We start from the raw sequence: 12885 nt of genomic DNA, 5'->3' as shown, positions 1-12885 counted from the left end.
TTCCTTCTCTCTCTCTCTCTCTCAAGCAGAGAGAAAAGAAGAGAGAGAAAGAAAGAAAGAAAAATATACTAATGTCTACAAAAGACCTGGAGGGCCCATGAGACCATGAATAGTACAACGATACCATGGGTATACACTGCCATGGAAAAAATGTGAAAACTGAAACCTGACTCTATAAGCCTCCTGATGGCATATGTGGCTTTGGTGAGGGCATGTCATGTCGTCGTGGATCTGTCTGTGTGTGGTGGAGATCCTCCATGCTGTGGGTTGGGGATGCCACGCATGTAGGATGGAGTAGGCCTTGCCCACTTAGGACTCCTCTGGGACGCGAATATGGCAAGCTGAAGGAGCTGATACAGGGGTTGGAAAATCATATGTGGAGAACCTGAAACACGTGTTGGCTCCAATGATGCGAGATAACCTAGTGGCAATCAAGGACATTTTCCTCCAGCAAGAGGAAATTGCAGGCTTCAAAAAGGAGCTTCAAAAACAGCGGAAGAAATTACAGCATCGTGTAGGGATGCATAGAGATTGGAGCTAGGGAACCTCTAGAAAGAGTTTACCAAGCTTAATGCCTCCATTATAGAGAATGCAAGGGAAGATGGGGAAATATCAGCACAAGCAGCCCTGGCCTTCCATGTACAAGAGCTCAAAGATGCCAATGCAAAGCTTCAAACTGAAAATGCAAGCCTCTAGAGAGAGAACTTAACAACTTCTCGACGAATAGAAGTTGCTAAGGACATAAACGCCAGTGAACAACTACACAGACAGATGGGCATGGATGACACGCCATTCATTGATGTGTGGCTGGCAGGGAAAGACATGACCAGGGAGAGGCCTCTTTTGCTCAAATTCAGGAATGATCTTGTCAGGATTTTACGGCAAAACGGGATGGAAGTTGCTAAGGACATAAACGCCAGTGAACAACTACGCAGACAGATGGGCATGGATGACACGCCATTCATTGATGTGTGGCTGGCAGGGAAAGACATGACCAGTGAGAGGCCTCTTTTGCTCAAATTCAGGGATGATCTTGTCAGGATTTTACGGCAAAACGGGATGATCTCACCCCTTTGCAGGTGGAGCAATGGAAGGTTGGCATTGATACAGGTTCATGAGGCATGATAGTCCGGGTCATCATAACAAAAGACCCCCTGCGTGACGGGCAATGGGACTTTATGGTCTGACCCAAGTGGCTTTGCCGAGAAGGGATATCATTTTTTATATAGAGACTCATCGGAGCCCGGAAAGAAGGCTACATGAGGTATCGGGATATGCATGGCAGTCAACATGTAGAGGGCATTCATGCACCATAGGGGGGTGTGCAAGGGTCAACAGAAGTGCAATGCACCATAGGGGGGCAGGGGGAGGGGGGGTGTGCAAGGGTCAACAGAAGTGCAATGCTTGTTTCGGCCTCACATGTGTAGGGTACTCACAATGGTCAAACGAGATGAGGAGGCCCATTTCATGTTGATACATTTAGCTTGGCCTCGAATTTCTATGTATTGAGCATGAAGAAGTAGTTTTGTTGTGCATGGTTTTAAGTCTCTGGTTAGGCGCTAATCGCAATCAACCAATCATAAACACGCTTCCGCAAGCACCCATGTTACACCTCATCGTCGTATCATCCATGGACGGTTGGACAGAGTGAGGCTGCAAATTCAGCCGTGTTGGATTTGCTAAGTGTTATGTGGCCGAGCAGTGGGAAAAGTTTTTTCTCCTGTAGAGTTTTCATACAACAATATTGTGCATTCATCTACAGGCAAGGCACCTTTTGACGTGATCTATGGAAAGGTGGTACTACCACCTATTCTCCACACCAAAGATGAGATATTTGCAGTGGATGAGTATGTAAAAGATTTGTAGGGTGCCTTGGCCAAGGTGCAGACAGCCATTGAGAGGTCTCAAGAAAGGCACAAAAAGGTAGCCGACAAGCATCCAACAGAGATGCACTTTGTAGTTGGTGATTGGGTCCTACTCAAATTTGATAAAGCAAGGCTCAGGATAATGCCTGGTAAAAAAGGAAACACCCCAAGCTTTCCAACAGACCATTCAAAGTGATCAAGAAGATCAATGAAGTGGCCTATAAGCTTGCATTGCTAGATCATTGGATGATCCACAATGCCTTCAAGCTCTTTTTTGGGACATGATGATTACTAGTGTGAAGCCATTATGTCTATTTTTAGACAGTATGATTGGAACTACTTCTACTCTAGTGTAACTACATGTGGGTGGATCTCCTAGTGTGACTAGTACTCCACATCTCCACTGTGACTCAAGATAGCTAATGTGATAAGCTATGCTTGCTCTCGACTAGTGTGACTAGATGAGAGGCTAGTGAGACTGGTAGTGATGTGCCACCAATGTGACTGGGAACACATACACACCAGGGTATCCTAGTGTGAAGCTCCCTCCTTAAGATCACCTAATACATAAGCTAAACACACAAGGTTGGAACATATAGAAGGGTGCAGGAAAACTTACCTCCCAACAGTAGATTCCATCTAGAATCTCCCCCGAGCCAAGGGCTAACGTTCACTCTCCATAGGCCAAGCTAGTCTCGTCAGCCCTTGCGCCCCATATCACCAAAGCCTGTCCTAAGCATAGTCACAAGAAACGGCCGCTTCAGTCCCTAGAAACTCGTTTCTCTGTTTCAGGACCCCATCCATTTCCATGGCCGTTTCTCGTTTCCCAAGTGATATTGTCACAAGAAACGGCCGTTTCCACCCCTAAAAACTTGTTTCCCCGTTTCCATTCCTCGAACGTTTCCGTTCTTGTTTCTCGTTTCTGGCGACTATGGTCCTAAGGGACCCTCGGCAAGACCACCTCTGAACCAGTAGAGAGTGCAAGAGAGAGAGAGAGATATGGAGCAATTATGCTGACTATACTGAAGTGATACAGTCCCAAGCAAGAGACAGAAATAGTCTCATAAGTGAGGGAGCAAAAGAAAGACTAGGCAAGATACAAAATTGAGAGGCCAGCCCACCTATTTATAGGTGGGGAGAGCTGCCCAACTGAAAATGCTGAAGCTGGCCAATTGGACATCTGAAGCTGGCCGATTGGAAAAAGGCATCCAGGCTGGGAAAAATCCCAAAAATATATATAAAATAAGGGTGGCCAGCCCACAATCAAGAGCGAAGCAAAATGGACCAAAAAGAAAACCAAACATGGGCAGAAATTGGGGATGAATGTGCTAACATCCCCTCTCAAAGCACCAGATGCTGAACAAACTCTGAGAAGCCGAAGAAGTCGTCCTCTGTCAAAGACAAAAGAATGCAGCAACAAAAGATACCAGGAAAGCTCCACAAGCAGTCTCCATAGCAACTCAACTACAAAAGCAACAGAACAAGCTGCCAGGTACACTGCTCCTTTAGAAGAAAACAACCATGTAGGTTGCGTCGTGCTGCTCCAAATATCGGCGCCAAACCCAAATGTAAACACAGTGCCACAGAAATCCCTAGAAGCCTGTAGCTCCAAGAAGATAATACCCTAAAAAGAAATAAATTTCATCTGCTCCAATTCTGTAGCAAGAGTAGCCAAATGCTGTACAATAGCACCCTCCTCGAAGGTCGGCATCCCCAGATGTAAGAACTCAACTGCCCCCTTAGAAAACTGATGTCCGGACTCCACAAGCCCAACCAAATCCAAATCCCAATGCTTTAAGTCCTGGAAGTACCACTGTGCCCCAGGCACGGTCACGGATACACCTGACCACAATCCAGAATCCTCACATAGAGTAAGGGAAAGAGGAACATTCATAGTAGTGGTAACTGAAGTAGTAGTAGCCTCCTCAAGAGCAGGCTCCTCCATAGAAGGCAAAGGGACCAACAACTCATCCTGGTCACTGGTTGTCGAAGAAAGAGTCAAAGGCGAAGCAATAGAAGACAAATCCCCCTCAGAAGCTTAGCCCACTGTCTTCCTCAAAAACATTACCAGAGATATCATCCTGGCAAGGATAAGTATGCACAGAGACTGAAGGCAAGGCAACAAGAGAAACAAACTCCTCAGATGCAGTGAGCAAAACTAGCCCACTATCCTTCGCTACAGGAACATCTCCAAAAGAAGTATCCATAAGATCACTGGCTGCATAGCACCCAGAAGCAGAAACCATCTGCCGATCATTGGTGTCACCATACAGGTCACAAAGCAACTGCCACACAGAGAAAGTAGAAGCATCATCAGGAGCATAGATGAAGTGTCGAAGAACCGAATTCAGGAGGAGAAAGCCATAGATCTGTCCGTCAGTCTTCCTCCACTGACACACATCCTCCGCAGAGGCAAGGTCCGACAAGCACCGATTCTTGTACGAGAGAACTCCATCAAACCATACTCCCTAAGAATAGAAGTAACCTACAACTTCCATGACCGAAAGTTACCACCATCCAACTTGTCTGCCTCATCTAGGAAATAACAAGAAAGTGGTACGGGAGCCAAATCTAAAGCTGTCATCATTGATCCAACCAATAGGATCAAACCTCATAAGATAAAAAATTGTCCAAATCAGAAAACGCTGATGTAGGTCCCTTCCTCCCACCGAAACGCAGCCCCAAGAGTCTGGACAACACTCAAAAATCCTCCTGTAGCAAAAAAAGCAAAAGCTTCTATCAATTGTACCTTCAACCTTGAGGCCACCAGAAGAGGGAAGCAAAAAATGCACATTTGATATAGAGAGGAAAGGCAGCCACACAAGGCCTGGGAATATGCTGTAAGAGGGTGCAAGAGGGAAAGGCATCAACTAGGACTGTAGCTTGGGCTCTCCTCAAGAAAAAAAACGCACAATCTCAGAAGAAGTAGTGTCCACCACAAGTACCGAGGTTGCCATCAAAGCCCGAACCACCACAAAACCCCCTCTGCAAAAGGGAATGTCCACTGGAGAGGAAAACGCAGCCAAAGAGGGGCTGCTGTCTTGAAAAAAACACGCCGCCTAGATCCAAGCTCCAAGTAGAAGTAAAACGCTGATGAGAAAATTACCTTCTGGCTCAAAGCGATGAAGCCAAACTGAAGGGAAAGCAATTAGCAGAAGCCGTCCAAAAAACACAGCAACTAGAGGGCTGCAAATCTGAGAAAAACGCAGAGGTGAAGGGGCTGTAAATAGGCCTAAATCTGGGGCAGCAGAGAGAATCACTGAACCGGGAGCGATGATACCATGAAAGAGTGCACAGAGTGGAAGCAAATAAGCACTTGAGTGTGCTGAGTAGAGAGTGCAAGAGAGAGAGAGAGAGAGAGAGATATGGAGCAACTATGCTGAATATACTGAAGTGATACAGTCCCAAGCAAGAGACAGAAGTCTCATAAGTGAGGGAGCGAAAGAAAGACTAGGCAAGATACAAAACTGAGAGGCCAGCCCACCTATTTATAGGTGGGGAGAGCTGGCCGACTGGAAATGCTGAAGCTGGCCAATTGGAAAAAAGGCATCCAGGTTGGGAAAAATCCCAAAAAAATATATAAAATAAGGGTGGCCAGCCCACAATCAAGGGCCATGCAAAAAGGACCAAAAAGAACAAACATGGGCAGAAACTGGGGATGAATGTGCTAACATTCTCTCTCTCTCTCTCTCTCTCTCTCTCTCTCTCTCTCTCTCTTTTTTTTTTCCGTGAAATGGTGTTTTATATTATATGTAAAAATGTACATCAGCCACATGGCTCACACAAAACCTATGGCCCCAAAAAAACCCCCACAAAAGACCCTCTAAAGGATCATGACCATGCAAACCTGTACACTAATAAGAAAGCCTCCTAGCCAAATAAGCATCCCAGATAAAAGCATCAAAGATGAGCTAGCCGAGCCGCCGTAGACCATAACGAAATAACATCTGCATCTAGTAGCTGAGCTGAGAGAAGAGAAGAAAACTGCCAAAGCAGCAAACCGCGGATACGTAGAATGTGCCCATGTATTCCAGACAAGGAATCAAAGATGAACCCATTCCGTGTAGTCCAAATATGCCAAAGTCCTATCCATCTAAGGAAATGGAATATCACAAGGTGACTGTCCGAAGTAATGACTGGAGGACAAATCCCAAATATCCACTGATGAGCTGAAACAGTAGACCTCTCTACTGCCTCCCAGACGCGAGAGACAAAAGACCAAATCTGACGGGCCACTGGACAACTCATGAACAGATGCATAACTGTTTTAGTGCATGTCGTATAGAAGAAGCAAGAGGCCAATGTAATTTTACGACGGCTGAGATGATCCCGTGTAGGTAACCCTCCCACCAACATCCTCCAAATGAAAACCTTACCTTGGTAAGGGAGTTTAGACTGCCAACCACGCATAAGAGTTTTCTGCCACCATGATTTAGACATTTAGACTTGTGTAATCCCCACACCTTATTGGCCTTGGCTGAAACCCAATCTTTCTCTGATACGAGCTTATGATAGACCTGGTTAGCTGAAAGTGATATCAAGTCACCAGATTTACATAGTGCCCAATCAAGCCAAGGCTGATCTGCAGATGGCCGAGGCAATGGAGTAAAAGGCTCAACTGCATGCATGATGTCAATCCATAGTGGCTGAAATGTCCGAGGAACCTAAAGTGCTGCCGAATACGACAAAACGAATATGGCCTGTCACACGACCAGGTATCACAGCATCTCGGATTCTAACCAAGCCTAACCTGACCATGCGGTTGAGTCGTATGCGTGAAGCATCTCTATCTGGCCAAACAATGACACGCGACTCCACAAATGTTTCGAACTGCAAAGAGTTCAAAAGTAGTCTTTCATGACCAGGATCCCACCGAGCCAATAGTAGAACTTCATGCCAAGAAAGGAGAATATGCGATAAAATGTGAGATGAGCGAATACGGACAGGATGAGCCGCATTCACAATGTCCCACCATGAAGCCTACACACGTGTCCGTCCATGTGACAATCCCTCCAACTCAATCAAGTCACGAGCCATGAATACCCAAGGCTGCTCCTGCAAACACATATCCTGAAAAAGCGCCCACCTACGCGCCACCATATGCAAGCGGACATCCAGTAAAGCAGCCCCACCCATTCTTTTGGGCGTCGTAATGTGATTCCATGCTATCCATGTTTGACCCATAATATTTCCTTGCCTCTTCCACAACATAAACCGAATGGGAGCAACCAAACGGAGAAGAGATTTGTGCGTCCAAGGTAGCAAAGGCAAAAAATAGGAAATCATGCTAAGCATAATAACCTGAGTTACCTTAACCCTCACGTGCATAGGCCACCCTTGAGCTTTCCAATATACAAATTTATCCGAGATCCGAGCAGAAATCCAAGCAAGAAGCGCTTGGGGGTCCACATACACCCACCGGATACCCAAGATGACGAACAATGTCTCCTGTATGCACCACACGGCCTTGCCACCCTAATGCCTCAAGATCAAATTCTGTGCATACAATGAGGGCTGATTTTGTTGAATTTATTTTCAGCCCAGAAGCCAATGCAAAATTATTCCAAGCTTCCATTGCTCGATCTATATTGGCTTTTTCGGCCCTGAGAAACATAAAAGTGTCATCCGCAAGGGCTTGAGTAACCAATTGCTTGCCATGAGGGAGATGCAAACCAACCACTTCACCATGCGATGCCATAGCATCTAGGCGAGATAACATAGGATGAGTGGCAATGGCAAAGAAAAGAGGGCTAAGAGGACAGCCCTGCCGGAGAGAACGGGTGAGAGAAATACCATCCGAAAGTCCTCCATTGAGCATAATCCGCGTGATAGAGCCAGAGCCAAGTAAATGCACCAAATTAGCCATTTTGGGACCAAAGCCCATGGCTATCATTAACTGAGAAAGGAAAGACCAGCTGACATGATCAAAAGCTTTTTCAAGATCCAACTGCACCATCACAATCTCTTGCTTCTTTGCCTTGGCATAATCCACTCCAATTTAAACATTAAGAATATTACGCAATATATTCCTGCCATGCACAAATCCATATTGATATGGATGAATAAGAGTAGGAAGCACCTTTTGCAAGCGATTGGCAAAAATCTTTGTAAAGATTTTATACATAATACCCATAAGTGAGATTGGGCGCCATTGAGCCAAAGAAGTAGGCGAAGGGACTTTGGGCAACAAACGAAGTATGCCCAACTTCCAATCGGCAGGCAGACATCCCTCATCCCAAACCCTTTGACAAATAAGCGTCAAAGGCTCTGCAAGCTGATCAGCATATTTTCGGAAGAACTCATTTGTCAAACCATCCCAACCAGGGCTCTTTCCCATGGAAAGTTTGGAGAGAACAGCTTCCACTTCCCCTTGAGTAACAGGAGCATCAAGCTGAACCACCACATCAGGGTCAACTTGATATCGTACTTCAGCAAACAATGACTCCCTTGCAGCCAAGACAGCCGGCGAGATATCCTCTCGAGGGGCAAGCAAATCTTCATAAAACCTGATGCAATGCTGAATAACCTCAGAAGGTTGAGTAACCAGGTTGCCTTGGGCATCCATCAGCCTAACAATATTCTCACGCATATGTTTTTGATGCAACTTATCATAGAAGCGATGAGATTGACAGTTAGCATCCCGCAAAGCATCAAGACGTGCAAGTAGTTTAAAGCGAACATATTGTGCTTCCTGCACCCTAGATAGCTCTTTTTTCAGCCATTCTATGGCATCCACAACTTCAGCATCCATAGAGTCAGTAAACATGAACGCTTGCAAGCCCTTTAAAAGCGACTCAAGAAGAGCCACATGCTGTTTTTGTACAGAGGCATTAGCAAGACCATAATGCCGCGCCAATTTTCGAGTGTTGGTAAGGAACACTGGCCAAGCATGATAATCAACCATGGACACTCTTGTGGAGAAATGTCGTATCAACTGACGCATATACATATCAAAAACTTCATGCTCCAAAAAAGTGTGATTTAAGCGCAAAGGCAAGCGTCCCAACAAGCCTTTATATGCATCCACAAGATGATAGACCATTTCAAACACAAGCAGCCAATGATCCGACAAAACCTGTTGCTGATCAACCATCATAGTAAGAACCTCTGGCAAAAAGAGATCTTGATGTAAAATATACATCCTATCCAATCTAGCATAAGTGCCCCGAAATTGTTGAGGCATAAGTGTAACCCCTTTCATCTGGATGCAACCAAGACCACATGTCTTGTTTTAGCGACCTTGCTGCAAAAGCCTCCCACGCCATTCTCTCCGGACCATCCATTACAGAATGAAGCGACGTGGCTTGCTCCTCGGAGACACACATATTAAAGTCTCCCATCACAAAGCCAGGATGAGAGATTGAAAGAGCACACAAGTCATTCCACAGCAAACGGCGTGCACGAGCATTATTTGAAGCATACACCCCTAACAACCATAAAGGCGTATCATCCCAAACAATCTGTATCACTAGAAATCTTCCATGAATATCTTGAATCACAAGAGAAGGCTGAAACTGCGAACGAACAGCAAACATAACACCTGACTGCGAAGCAGGATGTCCGCTGTAGAAAACATGAAACCCCTTATATACATAGGCTTTGCCAGCCGACTTATGCTGCTTATGTTCAACTGCACACAAAACATCCCAACCATGATAAAAAGTTGTACGCCAAAGCCAGAACTGCTTTTGGCGCGAAGAAATACCCTTTACATTCCATTGTACAATTTTCATAAGCCTTCCCAGAAAAGGAATCAACAAGACCGTGTACTAGGCCCAGGACAATCTGCCAAATCACGAACCTTTTGAAGCATTGCATTTTTAGACATGGTATTTGTGATCTCAGACTGCCCTTGGAGTTCCCGAGCACGTGCCGAAGGGTAATGACCATCCCATGGCGAGATGACCTCACCCTTCGAACCAAACACAAGAGGCAATTGTTGTTGTGCTTCTTTTGTTAGGCGACTTCTAATAGGATAGCGTTCTACTCTATCCACCCCAAGAGCCCCTGTACCCTGAGAAAGTTGGCCTCCCGGCCTCTCAATCCTGGTCTGTTAATGGCACCTGAACCCAAAGGGCGACGAGCATATGTATGTAAGGGCCCCTGATGAGTATGCAAAGGCCCCCGCCAAACAGCATCTGAGAAATCCCCCGCGGAGCAACAAATCGTGTCTTTTTACAACGTACTTCCACCCATGGCTGCTCAACCTCATTCTGAACATCCACATGTACATCCATGTGCTGGGCATCACGTAAAGGAGCATCATGCTCATCTTCCACGGGCAACTGCCCATCAACGATATCCTTGGTAGCAGCAACTTGTTCTTTCTTAGGACATTCGGAGACAAAGTGGCCTATCTCACCACATTTGAAACAGTGGCCAGCAAAAGTATCCCACCTCAATTCATACATTAAAGGTTGCAGCCCAGCCATATTGACACGCAAATGTGTCGGCCTAGGTCTCCCAGTATCCCATAACATGCATAGACGATTTCGGTTTCTAGATGTCATTCGAGGCACCACCAAGACATCACCAATACCTCGCATGAGATCTGGTAAAACACGCCAAAACATTGGTGGGAATTGTTTCACTTCAACCCAAACTGGGCAAGCCTGGCGCAACATATCTTGGTACTTTGCCATAGGTTTCCACGGGACCACATGAACCAACTGCCCATCCAAAAAGAGTGGCACATGCTCCAAGACTGCCCTACGGGCTTCCGAAGTGCGAAAAAGTATTTCATAAAAGCCTCTCGGACCATCATAAATCTCCTCAAGTGCCTCAGGCGACACCAAGCGGCCCAACCATGCTCTAAGACGAGGCAACAACGGAATACACCCAGTAAAGAAGAAGATAGCAGCACGATCATGAAAATCTGCTAGCTGTTGTAGCAACAAAGGAGTCTCCATGCATACATCAGCCACACCACCATTATCTACTGCAGCCATTTGCACGCTATTTGCCTTCACATATTCTTGCAGAAGCTCACTAGTGATCTGCAGCAAACGTGCAAACTCCGGAGAAGGTACCTGAGAACTTTCCTCTGCATTCTCTCCAACATTCACCAGAGTGTAGCTTGCATCAACATCAAGCCTTTGACGTTTTTGTTGCTCCGAGGCATCTGAAGCATAACCCACATCCTTCTCGATCATCTCCTCAATAAGATCCATGTTAAGGCTATTGGCAGCCATGCCACCAACAGCAGCAGCCGGGTCATCCAAATCCATGTACAAAAGCAAAGAAAACCCTTTCTCTCAAACCCTAATTCAGCACCTAAAAACCCTAATTCAGCACCTGCAAACCCTTAAATAGTTGCTTGAACCATTGCTGCACCCTTGAGAAAACCTGCAAACCTGAATTTTTTTTAATTTTTTTATTTTTTATTTTTTATTTCTTAATCTTCTTCCACTGCTGCCTGAAACCCTAGAGCCGGAAACCCTGATTATATAGAACCCTGATTTTGCAGGTGTTGGTGTCCTTTGAAGCAGAGCCTGCGAGGGATGCACGGGCACCAGTGAGCGAACCTTGAGCTGCGCACGCGGGAGCTGGTGACGAATAGGCGTCGTGAGAGAGTCGGTAGCGTGCAGGCGGGTAGGGGGAGTGCAGCTTGGAGCCGGCGGCGTTGACTATGCAGGACCCAGCAGGTGTAGGCAACAGGACTGCACCTATAGCAGACGGCGGGAGCGGGGCTTTGACAGCGTGAGTACAGAAGGCAGCGATCTCATTTAATTTCTCTCTCTCTCTCTCTCTCTCTCTCTCTCTCTCTCTCTCTCTCTCTCTCTCTCTCTCTCTCTCCCGTTTCAGTATAGCTTGGATTCCCCATACCTTCATCTCTCACGTCAGGAGATCAACCGGATCATCTGGTTAGATCTACTCGGGCTACACATACACCAGACATGGGTGTCTCCGTCAAAGATTGGTAAGAAGTGTGAGTTCTACAGAGATCACTTCTTAAGACTCTCCGAGGATGGATTCTTTGAGATCCCGAGATACATACAGATACACGTCACATGCCATGCGTATCACAATCGGCCAGCTCAAGGTATCCTCCAACCGCCTCAAAGCAGAGACTAGCAGAGCTGAGGATATCCCACATGAGGAGAGGACATGCACAATATGCATCACATGAGCAGTAGAGGGTGAGGCCCATTATATGCTCAATTGCCCGGCTCACTATGAGATACGGGGGAGATTCCATTGCCTCTTCCGAGAGGGATTTAGACCACTCACATGGGTGATATAATTGAGGATCAAAAGTGCTTGTGCATGTACTTGATGGAGCTCAGACGACACAAGGATGTAGTGTTGAGGTAGCATGCTGAGAGACAGCCTTGGCTCCGACAGGACACCTCACAGAGAGCCATCACAGATTTCTTTGTGGCACATACATCCACATCGGAATCTACTGCCCACAACAGTTTCTCTACTATGACATCAGAGCCCACCACCCGTACCCACGCTCCAGCTCCACAACCCAGAGGAGTTCTTAGTGAGAGAGCTCAATCCATTCTGCGAGCCAGACGTCCCCGACCCAAAGCATCAGGACCCTCCATCACACAGAGACGGATTCATGAGGTTCTTCGCCACAGAGGCCTGACATTTACTCCCCCATCAGATCGGTTCTGGCCGTGGCGGTATCGTTATTAGCTGATCAAACCATATCTCACTCTACACAGGATCATTTGTTGATCACATGTATTGTCATATGTTTTCATTTTACTTTTTCTTTCAGTCTTCCATGGCTCAGTATATCCATGGCACCATGTATTACTTTTGGTCTCATAGGCCCTTGGGTCCTCCGTAACTTTCTTTCTTTCTCTCTCCTGTGTTTCCACTTTCCATCTTCCGTTGTGCATTCTATCATGGTGTCAGATCGCCGGTGACTAGCAGTGTTGGATGCTCCCTCCTCTCCCCTATTAACAAAGGGGTGGACATATTATTATTTTTGGACAAGTCTACGTGGACAAAACAAGGCACCTAGCTCCAGTTTGGGGAGCAAGTTTGGGGGAAAAGCTTAAAA

The 12885-nt window shown here is 46.2% G+C and overlaps 1 protein-coding gene across 5 annotated transcripts in view; it reads right to left on the bottom strand.

Moving 5' to 3' along the window:
• PNT1 (mannosyltransferase family protein) overlaps window positions 1–12885 on the bottom strand; it is a 79310-nt gene that overhangs the window by 2492 nt on the left and 63933 nt on the right. The window lies entirely within an intron of this gene.

This window comes from Cibotium barometz, chromosome 40 (assembly GCF_041138505.1).
Source record: "Cibotium barometz isolate CiBa-2024 chromosome 40, ASM4113850v1, whole genome shotgun sequence".
Classification (NCBI taxonomy): domain Eukaryota; kingdom Viridiplantae; phylum Streptophyta; class Polypodiopsida; order Cyatheales; family Cibotiaceae; genus Cibotium; species Cibotium barometz.
This window is presented reverse-complemented; position numbering and strand designations above follow the sequence as displayed.